We start from the raw sequence: 16298 nt of genomic DNA on the forward strand, positions 1-16298 counted from the left end.
TTTTTGCTAGAATGGAGTTTCTTAAGCCGTTGTTTGCACTGTGTCAATTCACCTTTCACAATAGTATTGTACTTATGGAGTTCTTCATGATCTTCTTTCAATGTTTCAAGCTTATATGTTTTCTTTGCCAAACTTGCTCTCATATTTGCATTTTTTATTTTCAAATTAGATTCAATTTTGCTAGGATCATTTCTCAAAGTCAACTTCAAATTTGTAATCTTCAATTCATGCTTCAAGATCTTGTACTCAATCTTCAACTATGAATAGTCATCATCAGTAGAACTTCCAGATTCAGTAGATTTAGGTTTTGATTTCAGATGATCAATCTTTTCCTTCAACTAACCAATGTATACTTTGGAATCTTCATAGATGTCCTTTATCTTATCTCTTTCTTCAATGAGGTGATCAATTTGACCATGCATAACAAAGCAATAAAGTAATGTGGAATAGTAACAGTAACAATGCACAAAGATAACTCATAACACCATATTTTGTTAACTAGGGAAACCTTGGCCAAGGGAAAACCCCGGTGGGGGATAATACTCACTAGATAATATATTGATATATATGTTCCTTGTTAGAGGCTGGATCCTATTAGGAGTCAATGAGAAAATTTAGTATAACGATCCCTATTAGGAGACTTTGAGTCTCTATTAGGAGATTCCAACCCTATTAGGAGTTTTAGAGTAATGTGTGTATGTAAGATGAGCCCACTACCCAAACATGTAATTTCAACTACAAGAAGAGCTCACTGCTCATACAAGTAATCTATTATTATTTTCCTTCCTTGTCTAATCTTTGATCTTTAGCTTGATCTCATATCACTAGATAGTTCATTCAAAACTTTGCATATATTGCTTTCACAAAAGTTCACTCACTTCACAATCTTACTTGATAACACTTGAATACAAGCACTACTTCCTTCTTATCTCAAGAAGTCTTTTACATAAATACCATGCCTTTACATAAAATATTGTTGGGTCGACTAAGACCATAATTCACTTTTCCAAGTTAGAGTAAACATCTAGGATGTTGGCCCTAATTAGACAAACAATTCTTTCCTATTGTTTCATTGTCCTACTTCATCAAAACACAATTAACTATGTTTCATACAGTCCATACAAATTTTTGAGGTTATACACATCATCATCAACATGTATACTATCTCCATGTAACTTCACTTGCCATAATATGATGTCTGCAACATGTTATAAACAAAACAATACATTGTTGTAAACCAAACTCTATACTTGGACCATTTTCTGATAGCCAAACACTAAGTATCTTTATTTTTGAGGTTTCCTATCAACATGTACATCATGTGTTTCCATTAATGACAATAATTACATATCACAATTAGCAAATTGTGAAAAATATTGTGTTTCGATCAATGTCAAAGAGGGAGATTGTTGATAACAATTATTCAATTGTATATTGTCATTGATGTTACAAAAATCTTATACTCTAATTGAGCACTACCAGTTGGAACCGAGTTTAGAAGACTCCCGTATTCACTAAGAAAAATTTTAGAAGAAGAGAAGTTCAAGAGTTCCTATGTAAATTGAGTTTGGTCGGTTACTAAAGGAGTTTAGTGTAAACTAAGTTAGGTCGGTTACCAAGGAACTTAGTGGTAACTGAGTGACCTAGTTTTAGCCAATCTCTAGTAGATTAGTTTTATCTATTTTTTGGTTTATGAAAGCTGACTCAGTGCATGTTATTTGTTTTTTTGTAAGGGTATTCAAGCTGACTTGATATTGGATTTCATATAAATGAAAGGTCAAAATGTGGATTAAATAGTATGCAAGAAGAGAAGAAGATTGGATGTAAATAAAGAAGGATATCTGATTAACAGAAAAGTATCCAAGGAGTTGCAAAGAACATTCTAATCAAGGAGGATCCAAAGGATAAGCCAAAATAGTGATCTAAATCTACAATCTAGTTGCTTCATAAATTAGGTCAATCTCTCTCTAACAATTGCAGCAGTGAAGAAATCTCTTATTAGAGTTGACTTTACAGTCATTTTGCAAATCCTCTAACCAAGTGGCATTTCTAGATTGAAGTGTCTTAAGACCTCTAACAAGGCCACTCCTAACAAGGTGATTTAAATCCTTTAACATGTTCATAGCTAATAGTGTTTTTTGTAACCTTTAACAGGGTTTCCTTCTAATAGGGCTCACTTTAGAAGAGTGAAAAGTTGTAACTAGATGCATTGGTGGTTTTCCTAAATTGGGTTTCCATATTAAATCTTGGTATCACATGTGTTCATGTTATTTTCTTATTGCTTTATCTTTCTGCAACTAAGTTACTAAAGGTTAATACACATTAATATATCATATTGTTTTGTTAACCGAGTTACAGTTCATATCTAGTTCTAACCGCGTTATGTGTTTTAAGGAAATTTTATTGACATCTAAGGGGTTTGGAATTGTTTTAGTGGTAACTGATTCACCCCTCCCCTCTCAATTACTCTTATATTTGTAACATATACATCCCTACATTTACACAAATTCTAGAAAACCTCAACTTGGTCTTGGAGCTAGCGGTTAAATCTACCTTAATGAAGTGTTTAAAGGAATCTCCAATCCTTTTGAACACTCTCTCATCCCAATATTCTAGCAGAAGCTTAGGTAACCTAACCCAAACAAGCACCAAATTAAATAAGTCTCGATTAGGTCAGAATCCCATTTTTCATCTAGTGATTGTCAATAGATACTTTCCATAGTGACAAGAGTTTTCTGGGATGATGTTTTAGTCTGTCTCTATAGTTAATTTGAATAGGAAAAGGGAGCTTGTCATCGCCAAGGCTGTTACCAATCCAAACAGTCTCCATCATGAAGAGCACCATTTCCTAACCATGTCCACATTAGGTCTAAAAGAAACAAATTTACCAACAAGGCTCAAGGTGAGTCCTGAGGAAATCGAGTCAACCACAGAATCTGAGAGAGAAATCTCTGGCTCTGTAACACTTGAAACCATCGTTGGTTTCACCCCAATCTCGACATGACTCTTGGATCCAACAACCACCTCCTTCCAGTTTGGTTTAAGGCGATCTATTCTCATGTGACTCAAATCCTCCATGGGTCCCCTCAGAGGTTGCGGTCCCAAACATGCCAACTTATTTGAGACTTTCCATGCCCAAAAAGCAAGGGAAAAAACTCATGAACATAGATATGCAAACATAATAACTTAAGCATGCAACAAAACATGAACAACATGAGCTGAGGGATTCCTACCTTCAAAATCAAGTTATGGAAATTGCACAAATTTGAGAGGGTTTGAGTGTTCACCCAACCTCTAGTTTTAGATTAGAATTTAGGATTGAAGGAGAAGGAGAGGAAAAGGGCATGACAGGACTCTAAACGCTTCTGCCAGGTTAAAACCCTGAGTAGAACAAGACCCATCTTGGGCATTTTGGGTATTAGTAGAAAGAACCAAAAAAAGGTCCAGACAATCCTGCACCTGATCCAGGGAGGAGGGAGGGGTGGGGCAGGGAGACTCCATCCCCCTGAGGATGACGGAGGCATGCACCTAGGTTGCAGTCAGGTGCAAAGGTGGGAAGTTGCAAAGCAATGAAGAGCAATACATTTGATAAATTTGTTATTATCGATACTGAACATTTTTTATCCTTCAAAATTTCCCTCTAACCATCAATTCTTTATATGTGCCATAAATGTTTCGTCTTGAAACCACTTTTTTTTTGGATGGATTTCAGGAAGGTTTATGTGGTGTTGATATTTCTAATTTGACTGGATAATGATCTAATCCTACATTTGGAAGTATTGAAGTTTGAACAGAGTGCTTGAAGTTTCTAAGATCACCTTTAAAGATAAATCAATTATTATTATTGAACTTTATTATTATTACAACATTCATTTATTTTCACATTCATATTTTTTCTACAATTTTTTACTTTATAAAATATTTCTAAAAAGAAGTTAAAATTTTATAACTTAAATCGGTTCCAAGCCTTAGATTTTATATTTCAATGTCTAATAGAATACTTATATATAATACTTAGTTACATTAAAAAATTGAAATTTCTAATAGAATAGGTAGATATAAATTAATAATGTTTAATACTTACTAGATGTAAAATGTTAAAACTAAGTGTGCTGCCAATTAAATATATTACAAATAACATTAGCTAAAGTTATCTTTTCATCTTTTTTCACTCCCTATCTCCTCTCATTCTTTATTTCAATTTTTTTGATGAATAGTCCTGTTCTATTAAAAAATATACTAAGAATACAATTCACAAAAAAGGGGTCAGGGGATACAAGATCACCCTTTAAGTCTCTTATTCTTTACAAATCTAATCATGTGTCATTTAAAGTTTCTTTACTCAATTATAAAAGATCAGAATAAATTGTTCGAAAAGAATGCCTAACTTTTTACAACAAGATTTCACACAATTATATTCTAGAGATTATCATGTTAGATGCAGGGGATGAACCAGTTTCATCAATTTAGGGGTTAATGGCACATTCAATGGGAACGGTCGAAAATCTTCCAGACTTATCTTTGCAGTAGTCGTAAAACATATCATTTTTCTGAACCCTTTTGATCTTATTGAGTTGATCTTGATTGAGGCCCTCAAACTCTAGTTGCTCCCACCAACGTCCAACACAGGGGGTAGGTGAAGATAATTCTCTGCACCTATCCACTTTGAAAGCTTCAAAAGATGCAATGAAAGGTGCTTTGCTCCAATCTATTTTCACTTTCCCGCCATTTGTGGCCCAGTCTTCCCCATTCCAAATGGTGGAGATTATTTTCATCGGTCGATTATGAGGATACGGGAAACCCAAAGATTCATTGTTTCTAAAAGCCCTAATGGGAATCGCATCCACACTAAATTTGTTTTTAAATTATAGAATGATATCAGGTACAATTATGCAAACATTTGCAGTCATAGCTTAGTTGAATAGATATTTGATTCACGAAATATAGAAATTGAACATAATGGGAAACTCTTTTATACGGATAAATTGGAAACACGTATATTTTTTATTAGATAATCGTTATAAATCAGAAGATGAGGGTTTTGAAAGAGGAAATTATGGTTAACCCATTTAATGTTTGGTAGAAATCTCGTTGGTTGCACAAAGGCCCTGTAATAACCCTTACCAATGGGCCACTAAAAATTACCAATGCTGAAGTATGAAATTCTGTGCAATGTAAAATACTGAATACATAATAAGCAATTTAAACACTTGACAAGCAATCTTCAGATTCTATCTTCTACAAAGGATGCAATGCAAAGAGTCTTCACTATTTTAATTACTCTTTAATGTTTTGTTACATGCAATAGTCTTTAATTAAAATATGCAAAGTAGACAGTGACTGGTTTTTTAATAACTATGATAGCAATGATTGAAATTTCAAACCCTTATTACAATTGTGACTTCCATTCACTCAACTAATTGTTATATTGAAATAAGGAGAACCTGGATTAATGCCAATGAGATTGGCTGAATGATGAATGATGCAAGTCCTCCAATGATAAATGATGCAAGAACCCCACCACAAGACTCCAAAAATTGTCAACCTTTAAACAAGTCTGAATATTCAATGAAGCCCAATATGAAATGGCTGAATACCACCTCCAATGTGCAACCCTTCAGAAGATCTTTCACTTCCTCAGTTATGCGATCTACTGGGAGGTATCGTTCCCAAAGACCAATAGACTATCAAAAACCCTTGGCTTCACAATAGACCATGTGATTGTATTCACAATCTGATGTCAAGAGAAATAATAAAAATTAGATGCTAAGAATGAAGCCCCGGATGCCTATTTATTCTTTTTTCCTTAATAGGTCGTCCTCCTTTTTAATTTTAATTCTTTTTTCTCTGCTTCTTCTAGCAACTTCTAGAACATTACTTTATATTATTTATTAAGTGACTTTATAAGATATTTTATAATTCAAGTCACTTTATTAAATTAATTAAATATAAAGTTACCTTTTAATATTTATTTATTTGATAACTTTATAAATAATTAACTTAATACCACTTATTTATTTAATTAAAATAATTAATTAGTCATCCTCATAAATATTATTATTTTGGACAACTTAATTAATTAAATTAATCAAATCAAATTACAGCTAAAATGGGGACATTATAGTCTGCCCCTCCTGTAATTGCTTGTCCCCAAGCAATCTCAGCAACAAGTACCATTCTCCTCCACCTCGATCCCAAGTGAAGACCTGTGTAATGTCTCAATCATCACCAAATAGCTCTTGCATCATTTGCTCAATCCATCTATCATTTTGTCGTACCAACTCAATACCACCAACACATTCCATTGGCCTAAGTGGAATGTACAACCCAAGTCTGCAACAATGGTGAACACTCCCGAATGAAACTGTACCCAGTATGGAGAATCCACATACTATACAACTCCTTGTAGAACCCAAATCAACTGAACCTACCTCCAGTGGAAATGAATCAAACATGCCAATACTAGTATCGAGGATAGATATATCCTCATCTCCACTGCCTCTATCAACCTTGACCATGGATAGTCTCGGAACACCAAACAACACAACTTGTGATTGTACAGAATCTGGTAAAGACTGCAGTCGCTCTAACTCCATGGTCACCTCAGCCAAATGAAACTATGACTCCTTGAAATCTAGCTGTGTATTCTTAAGAAACTCAGAAGTCACCTCGAGCTGCTGAGTAAGCTCACTCACCTCATCTTCCTTGGTCAATAATCTGTCATATGTTGTACTACCCCACTCCATAAGATAATCTTTGTCGGCTACCAACTGCATATAATTCTATCTTAGAATTTGAATAGCCCCCCATAAAGAGTGGATCTCTATCAAGGAAATATAATTTCCTCCCTTCTCATCACTAGTAGGAGAACCCCATCCATAAACTGCTAACAACTGATGAGCAACATCGAAATGCTCGCAAGCGATAGCAATGTCTCGCTCACTAACTCTCAGCTGACTAGACACATGATTGTGTTGGCTGGTTGAACTCCTATATTTTACCCCTAGTACACTGTCTAAAGGAGTAACCTCATAATAGCTATCATCTGTAATACTGCCATCCAAATTCTGCAGACCAACTAATGAACTCGTATTATCATACGGAGTCACTGAAGCATCAACATAAACCTTTATATCAAAGGAACCCACTGAAGAGACTACGTCCTCAACACTGCCAACAACATCCTCTTGGGTGTCATCTATAATAATCAAATCCTGGGACTCTTCTGTAAACTCTATAGTGCAAAAAATACTACTACCAAAGAATGATAGATATCTCTGATCAAAACAATCCCAAGTACTAAGATAAGGATCCCAACATCCAATCCATGAACAGAGATCAACTGGAAACTCAAGTAAATTTCTCACCTGCGTAATGTGAACAATACCAACTGACTTCACGTACCTTCTACTATACCCATTACAATCTTTGAATCTGGAATGTGAATGTTAGACATACTCATATCATCATCAACATGTGACTTGACTATAAAAGAAAGTTGAGTCCCTGCCATACACACTAACTCTTGACCTGAACTCAACTCTAAACAAAGCTCATCCACATGTCTCTCAGAATCTTGGAGAGCCAACTGAGTACACACCAAGGAATTTCGAGTATCCTCCAGCTCATGAGAAAGCTGGTCAACCTCCTCTTCCTTCCTCTTCAATGCATCTAAATAGATTCCTGCAAGATTAAAGAGATGATTGTGATCTGAAAATAGATATAAAAAACTTACCTTCATAGCTTCCATGCCTTCCTTGATCTATTGTAAGTTGTCACAAGAAGAACTTGTTGTGACTCCTTTTTTTCTCTCCTACAGTTGAATCATCCAAATGTGATTCTTGATCAATCCATGCATCCTGTCATGATGAGATAAAGCCACGACAATATCCTTTTCCTTCATCTTTAGGTGGCTTGCCAAAACAAGTGAAGAACTACTAGCCTCTATCTCATGTGAAGAAGCATCCAACTATGCCTGATACTCATTTTCTGCAAAGTCCTGACTGCTCATGATAGTATCCTCAACTGTTGTAACTTCATTTAGACCAACTGTACTAGAATCACTATTTGCATCAATCAAGCAATCTGGTGTGCCTGTGATATCACCCTCATATGCCCCTGACTCAATCTACAAAACATCTTTAATCACTTCTGCCTATGAAGGTGACACAGATAAATCATTTCTTAAATGTTTGCTAATGTCACCCTGTACTGGATCAGCATGTCTATTAAACTCCTCATACAAGTTTCTTCCTGTCATAGGGAAAGTACTTCGATCCTTAGGCCTATTTATTAGACTCTTTAACCACGTACTTGCCTCAGGTGACATATTCCTCTTTTTTGTCCAAGTCCACCATAAATCTTCTGCCAACAATTTAGAAATTTTACCCTCCTCCTTAAACAAGATTGTAAACATGATGGAGTGCATCGAGGCTAATACACTGCTAGGATGAAGCTCATCAATAAAATTCCAAAAGGTATTAAACATCCTGTGAATGCTACCAATACAACCTACTGACAACATAATGTGTTCAAATCTACACCTTGCAAATACTTCAAGTAGTTTAACCTTCTTTGTGAAATAAGGGTCCCTGATGTCATCCAATTTTTCGAAGCTTTTCACCATGGCATGAAGTACGTCTCTCATAATCTGATCATCATAAGAATTAAGGCCAGCTATTATCCTCATGATTTGACTAATGCAAGAGAGAGCTGCAAGTCTTACCACCTCCTCAGGATGTCTCAATAATCGGGGCTTAACCAACGAATCAAATGCTGGAGATAACATTTTTTGCATAGCATCATGTCTTAACTGATCAATCTTGCCTAAATAAGTTTTGAACTCCTCCAAAGTTCTTAGAAGGTCCTCTGTTTGTTGAAATGGACAGTCTAATTTCTTCTTTGCATTTCGCATTCTTTCTTCCAAATCCTTGTCTCCTGTTAAAGCCATGCTGACAATTGAATTCAATCTGAGATAACCTAGTCAGGTTGGTAGGAAACTGCTCTGATACCACTGTAATAACCCTTACCAATGGGCCACTAAAAATTACCAATGCTGAAGTATGAAATTCTGTGCAATGTAAAATATTGAATACATAATAAGCAATTTAAACACTCGACAAGCAATCTTCAGATTCTTGTGAGGCCTCGCCCCAACCCTTCGTAGCCTTAGTTATTACTTTATCTTTTTGTTACACTCGACCTGAGATGTCGAGACATTATTAGATACTTGAACATATCATATTATTTCATGTTGTGTGATGTTATTTTCAGATATTTGATGTCCGTCATTTAATGCTTTATGTATATGTATGTGATGAATTAAGTAAAATGTAGGATTAACACATTGATTTTGGAATCTTTATGATTAAGGATATAAGTAGTATGCAAGAAACCCTAATTTATGTATGTTTCAATTTATGTAAATTTTTGATACGTATATATATGTATATGTGATTTTCGGGGCTACTGATGGGTGTAATGAGTGTGTAGATATTTTAGTCGAGGAAACTGACGGAGGAACAAAACTGATCTCTATGTGTTAATTTTTTGAAACCTTGTTGTTCATAATTCAAGTATTGTATTGTGAGATGTATGTATGTATCCTTTTTGTGATCAGTTAATGTCAATGTTTGTAACTATGTCCTTTTAGTGTCACTTGACACTCGTGAATTATTTGTGCTCTTTAGCGTGCTAGTTAGGGTTAGCTGTGTAACCCTTGAACCTAAGTCGGTTTAAGATAGTGTTAGTTTGCTAATTGAGTTCTTAATCGAGGTTAGTCATCCCTTAATCTGATTTAGTGCTTAATCTCAATTTTAGAGTTGTTAGTTGGTCCTAATTAATCCCTATCTTTTGTTTGGCTCTTAACCTATTCCTAAGGCTTTAAAACATGGAATATTTATACCCAATGGGTATGGGTATGGGTTAGGGGTCTTTTCAAACCCCTAAGCCCCTTTTATTGACTTTTGAGACCACTCAAAAAGTCTCTTTTTGCTTTTGTACGAAAATTGACAATGGCTACCATGAGTTTCATTACCCCACCTCCACTTAGTGTTTAACCATAGTGAGAGTAGAGTTAGGAGTTTCTAGAATTGCTAGTGGGTGGGAGAAGTTATTGAGCCCTTTGGTGGTTGAGTTGGAAGCTTATTTAGAGGCCCTTTTTGGTCTAGTGGAGGTTGTTACCCAATCTCTACATTTAGAGAGGAGTTCTTGAAGATTGAAGCAAGGAAAGGGAAGCTCTACTCAAACTTGTTCATTGCCAATACCTCTTTGTGAAGGTTGGAATTCTCATCTCCCTTGTTTAGATTTTATTCTTGTTTCATGCTTATGCTACCTTGTTGTTGTTTCAATGTTTGTATGTTTGTGGGTATGTTGGGAAGCTTTGAAAACCATGTTATTTTTGGATGATTTCCTTTCATGTTTATGTTTGCAATTTTCGAGATTTTTCTTGCATGGGTGTTTTGGTATTACTCACCCTTGGAGAGGGAAAAAGTGACCAATTTTGGGAAAGGTCTATTTAGTCAGACTCCAACCAGTGTAGAGTCTCTTCTCAGGATGAGAAGAGGGAGAAAGGGTAGGGTGTTATGGGCCCCTACCTGTCAGCACAAACCTTGTATGATTTTTGTATGTTGAAATGGAAGAACAAAAGTTCTTGGTTTATAGCCCCGATTGGGCATCTGTTGGTGTTGTGCTTGACTTCTCCTGGTTGGAAGAATCCACCTTTCTCTAGTTTTGATTCATTGTGAATCCTATTGTGTAAACCATGTACGAATATGTATGCTTGATTGACTCTTGGTTATGCTTGGTTGTCACCCGATCAGATTTTGTTTCCTCCATGGTTCTAGAAACGTGTTGCAAAAATAGTTATGGATCCCTTGATGAGGGTCATGAAGAAAATTCAATTGAATTTTTGTAATTGGGATTGATATCCTATGTAATTTGTTTTTCAAACTTTGTTGTAATGGCAATGACACCGGGTTTTCTTCCTAGTTCTTTCCTGGTTGAGCCCTTGAATCAGGTTTGCCAATAAAATTGGTGTTTTAGTATAATTGCTTGTCATGTGATTTAATTGTAAATTTTAAACTGGATGGATGCACATCAAAATAAGATGGAAATAATGTCGATTTAACTAGGCAAATTTTAAGTTTACTTCTATGTTGGAAACGAAAATTATATCATGGATGTAGATTCAGTTTGATTGAGCAAATTATTAAGTTTTTCCTTATTCGATAAATATGAAAATTTATGTTAAGGAAAGCAAAATGATTATAGTTAGTAGTTCTATTTAGGATGTTTAGGAGATAAAATTTAATCATGTTTTTATAAGACATAAAATAATGTATCAATGTTTAAAGCTATTCAAAAATGTATACCTTAAAAAAATATATACATGGTTTTGAAATCTACTTAGACAATTTTCTAAAAAAAAAGGGTGTGCTTCAAGAGAGTAAAAACTCTCTGCCTTTTGTATGAGAGAAGCATTTAAATGTCTTTTGTGACAGAGAATAAAAAAGATTCCCACTTTATCCCTTTTGTTTTATAAAATTTTTGTATTTAAAATTATAAAGAAACAAATAATAATAAAATCTATTTAAAAAGGAAAGAAATTATACTTAACACTTTTCCTAATATCTTCTCACCCATAAAACTTTATGAGTTTATTTCATACCCTTCTCACCATGGTGGACGTCAGTCTTGGAATGATTGTTTCAAAAGGGGTTTTTTTAAAAAGTGTTTTCTTTGCTTGTCAACAAATCAACATGGGGGAGGAGGGGGGGGGGGGGGGGGGGGTGGGTGACGTCACCCTACCCCCATGTCCCATCCACCTTTTTCTTTCTTAGTTGGAGCGCTCAAATGTTCTTTTATTTTACCCATGTTATGTTAGCAAGGTGGGCAAGTTGTGTTTACTTTATAAAATTTTTGGGGCTTGCGTTTGTTTGGGCGGCCACCTTGGGACAGAGGTACTGACGCAAGTCAGTACTAAGGCCAGTGCACTTATCAAGCGTTGCCCATGGAGAGGGGATGGGGGGGGGGGGGAAGTGTAGGTGTAGGGTAGCTTAGGGTATGGGGGGGGGGGAGTTTGAGTTAGTAGTTGTTTTTTTTTAAAGTTAGATTAAGTTATGATGTTAGTGATAGTGTTTAGTTTAGTTTTGAAATTAAATTGGTTAGTTTTAAATTTTAAGATAGTTTTAGTTTGAGTATTATGTTAGGTTAGGTTAGTATTATTGTTAATTAAATTAAAATTGGTTAGTATTAGTTAGTAGTATTAGTTATTAGTGAGCTTTTATGGTTAGTTTAATACTAAATTTAGAATTGTGTTAGTTTTTACCTTGTCATTAGTTTTTAGTTAGTTGTTATAGGTTTTGTTTAATTTTTTAAATTATTATAGTTTTATTTTAAGTGAAGTTAGTTAGTTAGTTTTCAGAATGTAACTAAGTTGTTATTAGTAGTTAGTTAAATTTATTTTAAATTGTGAGATAGTATGAGTTAGCATGTTAGTTACAAATAGGTTTTAATTTATTAAAATTGTTTTTAGTTGGTAGTATATATTACGTTTTATCGTTACATTATGTTATTGGTTAAATTGTTATTACTTTTGAATTAGTTAAATTTAATGTAATTTAGTTAGTTTTATCATTAATGTTATTTAAATCTAAGTATAGAAGGGTTGATTGCCTTTTTGGAAATAAGTTAAAATGGGAAATTTGTTTAATTAATTTTTCTTTTCAGATACATTGTTATTTAAGTAAATTTCGCATATCATTATAAGTTAATGTAATATCATAAACTTTTGTCTATATCAACTTAATAATGAGAGTAGTAATTTAACAATGTCAAGAAACTATACCTAAAACTGTGAGCATAACCTTATCATCTTAGTGCATTTTATTTATCTTCAAAAAAATTTGGTGTTTTTGCCCTTGTAGTTTGGGCATGACAATTCTATCTTCTACAAAGGATGAAATGCAAAGAGTCCTCACTGTTTTAATTTCTCTTTAATGTTTTGTTACATACAATAGTCTTTAATTAAAATATGCAAAGTAGACAGTGACCGGTTTTTTAATAACTATGACAACAATGACTAAAATTTCAAACCCTTATTACAATTGTGACTCCCATTCACTCAACTAATTGTTATATCAAAATAAGGAGAACCTGGATTAATGCCAATGAGATTGACTGAATGATGAATTGAAACCTTAGATCTGTTCTTGACCTGCCCCTATACAACCTGCCAACACTACCATACCTGTACGGCTCTGTGCAATTTCTAGTAGAATTCGTAGCCTTCAAACATAGTGCCTAATCTGGTATGGACTGAATTGCCTAGGTTCAAGGAAGACAATGCAATAGGTAGCATGAAGTTTGGACCAGGTATGAGGAACTTATAACCATAAATATGCTTCCCAACTTCCCTTCGAAATTCTCCAGTTTTGCAACAATTTGTGTAGATGGCAATTTATTCAACTCTTGCAAGTCCTCCAATGATAAATGATGCAAGAACCCCACCAAAAGACTCCAAAAATTGTCAACCTTCAAACAAGTTTGAATACTCAATGAAGCCCAATATGAAATGGCTGAATACCACCTCCAATGTGCAACCCTTCAGAAGATCTTTCACTTCCTCAGTTATGCGATCTACTGGGAGGTATCATTCCCAAAGACCAATAGACTATCAGAAACCCTTGGCTTCACAATAGACCATGTGATTGTATTCACAATCTAATGTCAAGAGAAATAATAAAAATTGGATGCTGAGAATGAAGCCCCGGATGCCTATTTATTCTTTTTTCCTTAATAGGTCAACCTCCTTTTTAATTTTAATTTTTTTTCCTCCACTTCTTCCAGCAACTTCCAAACATTACTTTATATTATTTATTAAGTGACTTTATAAGATATTTTATAATTCAAGTCACTTTATTAAATTAATTAAATATAAAGTTACCTTTTAATATGTATTTATTTGATAACTTTATAAATAATTAACTTAATACCACTTATTTATTTAATTAAAATAATTAATTAGTCATCCTCATAAATATTATCATTTTGGACAACTTAATTAATTAAATTAATTAAATCAAATTACAGCTAAAACTGGGACATTGCAGGCCCTCAAAGTTTTGAAACATCAAACAAAATGGGAAAAACAAACGCAAACAATTTCATATTGAGAAGAATAAAATAAATGATCTGCTTTTGGTTCCACAGGATTGAGTAGTTATGGAAATCTATTGATGGGTCAAACCAGAGTCGAATTCTTTGCTCTCTATTTCCAGATCCATTTACAAAAATGTTGGTCTACAAATGATAACCCTTTCCAGGCAGGTTTCCCAAAAATTTGAAGTCGATCTCATCATGAGATGTTGAATCTGATATTTTAAACTTGTGGAATAGGATTGATATTTTAAACTAGTGTTGTAAATGAAAGAAATATTTACATTAGATAGGTTTAACATTTTTCTTAGAAAATAAAAAATATCCAAAAAGTATTTTTCAAGACAAGAGCCGAGCTTATCACTCAAAAAAATTAATGAATATTTGTATAGAGGACTCTAGTCTGCAGGTAAGCAGTCCATAGTTTCTTTCTAAATTTTTTTTACGTGGAGATAATCTATATTACTAAAACTTTCTGGTTATGAGACTTGCTTACATACATAATATGCTATGACTGTTCCTGCAGAATTTCCAGCTATCAGCTTAATTTTCATGTTAAAGTTCCCAAACAGATATTTATATTTCGAGATAAAACCAGACCCTGAAACAACCATTGAAAGACAATGTTAGTTTTGTTCTAATTAAGTTTTCATAAACATTGTATTATACAATATACAATCTTCTTGATTGTTACAATGATAAGTGGAATACCTAAAGCTTTGTCCAAAGAGAGCTCTACCGTCTCTCCATTATTTAACATGGTCATTTCCCCATGAGATATCAAAGCTGTCATTGACGGAGGAGGATTCTCCTTGTGAGGAAAAGTGTAGAATGAGCATCAAAAGTGAAGAGGCATACCGTCCACCTCTTTTTAAAACTAAAAGCTTCTGACAAGTCATCTTCATTTGCAAATACTGGAAGTAATTTTTTTAGTTGCTTTACCTTACTAGACATTAAGGGAACAAATTCTGACAGAGCACCCTTCTCTCAATGTCTTTATGTTTCTATATACTGTTCAATATGCCATACTATTGATGAAGGTTGTACAAATAGTAAATACACTGAAGATAAAAGGAACTATCAATGCAAGTGACATTTATGGTTGTAGCTGGAGTCATACTATTTTTCAGTGGTGGAATCCATTCCACTTATAATTGTCAAATATTCTGAATAGAGAACATTTTTTCATGTTTTTTGGTTTTTTATGGTAGAAAATTGAATGTAGTATAAAAGATAAATAACATATTCTATATAGAATTTGAAAATCATGATACTGAATAAGTTTCTACAATACAAAATTTATACGCAACTGTTATGCTCTATCAGATCTGTTAGCGAAGTTGAATGATTCTTAGAGAGTCTATTAGCGATCAAGCTTTTTCGACTGCAATACTCTCCTATTGTAAAGGACAAAACTTAGATTATACCCCAACTCCAGACAAATTTCGTGAAAGAGATATCCTCAAATCCTCAGCTTTTAGCCAAAAAGATTCAGCCTAAAATTCATACATATCAATAGTAAATAATTTTTGCTTCCCTTAACCTATTTTTTATAACTACTGGAAAATATTAATCTAGAGTTATTACCAGGGTAAGTAACTATTTTTTTGTAACTGGCATAAAATTCTCTGAACCGTACTAGTTATATGAATGAGTTTGGTGTTAACTTAAAGCTATGAACGATTGTAGGAACTAAATTTCATAAAACTGGGTCCCATACATTAACCAAGATAGCATTTTCATGCTCCTCTGTTGGACAATCAAATGATTTTTCTTTTTTGGCTTAATATAATTCAACAGTTCTTGAGTTGAGGTGGACATTTACTATTGGTTTTAGAAGAATAGTCGGTCATCTGAGGAATCATGAAATGAAGAAAGGTATTTGTTCTTTTCATTTACAGGTCTGAGATAGTTGTTTCCAAATTTTATTCCATTAGAATAGATTACAACTGGCCCATATCTGATATAAAAGTCATATGCAAGGCTTTCTGTCGTACATGTCAGGAGCATTTAAGGTCTTGGAAAGTATGGACCTACTTTCTTCATGGAATTGATGATCTGATGAGATATAATAGCTCTAAATTAGGGAGAGGGTTCAGTAGTTCCACATGTTATGGTTTAATTATAATTGTGATAAAAGT

The 16298-nt window shown here is 34.0% G+C and overlaps 1 long non-coding RNA gene and 1 pseudogene across 1 annotated transcript in view; one reads left to right on the forward strand and one right to left on the reverse strand.

The window, feature by feature from the left end:
• LOC149561351 (uncharacterized) overlaps positions 1-16298 on the forward strand; it is a 196379-nt gene that overhangs the window by 84043 nt on the left and 96038 nt on the right. The gene's annotated exons all lie outside the window — the stretch shown is intronic.
• Positions 4467-15062, reverse strand: LOC149561352 (xyloglucan endotransglucosylase protein 7-like; annotated as a pseudogene).

This window comes from Cupressus sempervirens, chromosome 4 (genome assembly GCF_028749045.1).
Source record: "Cupressus sempervirens isolate cs-2001-9-10 chromosome 4, ASM2874904v1, whole genome shotgun sequence".
NCBI lineage: Eukaryota > Viridiplantae > Streptophyta > Pinopsida > Cupressales > Cupressaceae > Cupressus > Cupressus sempervirens.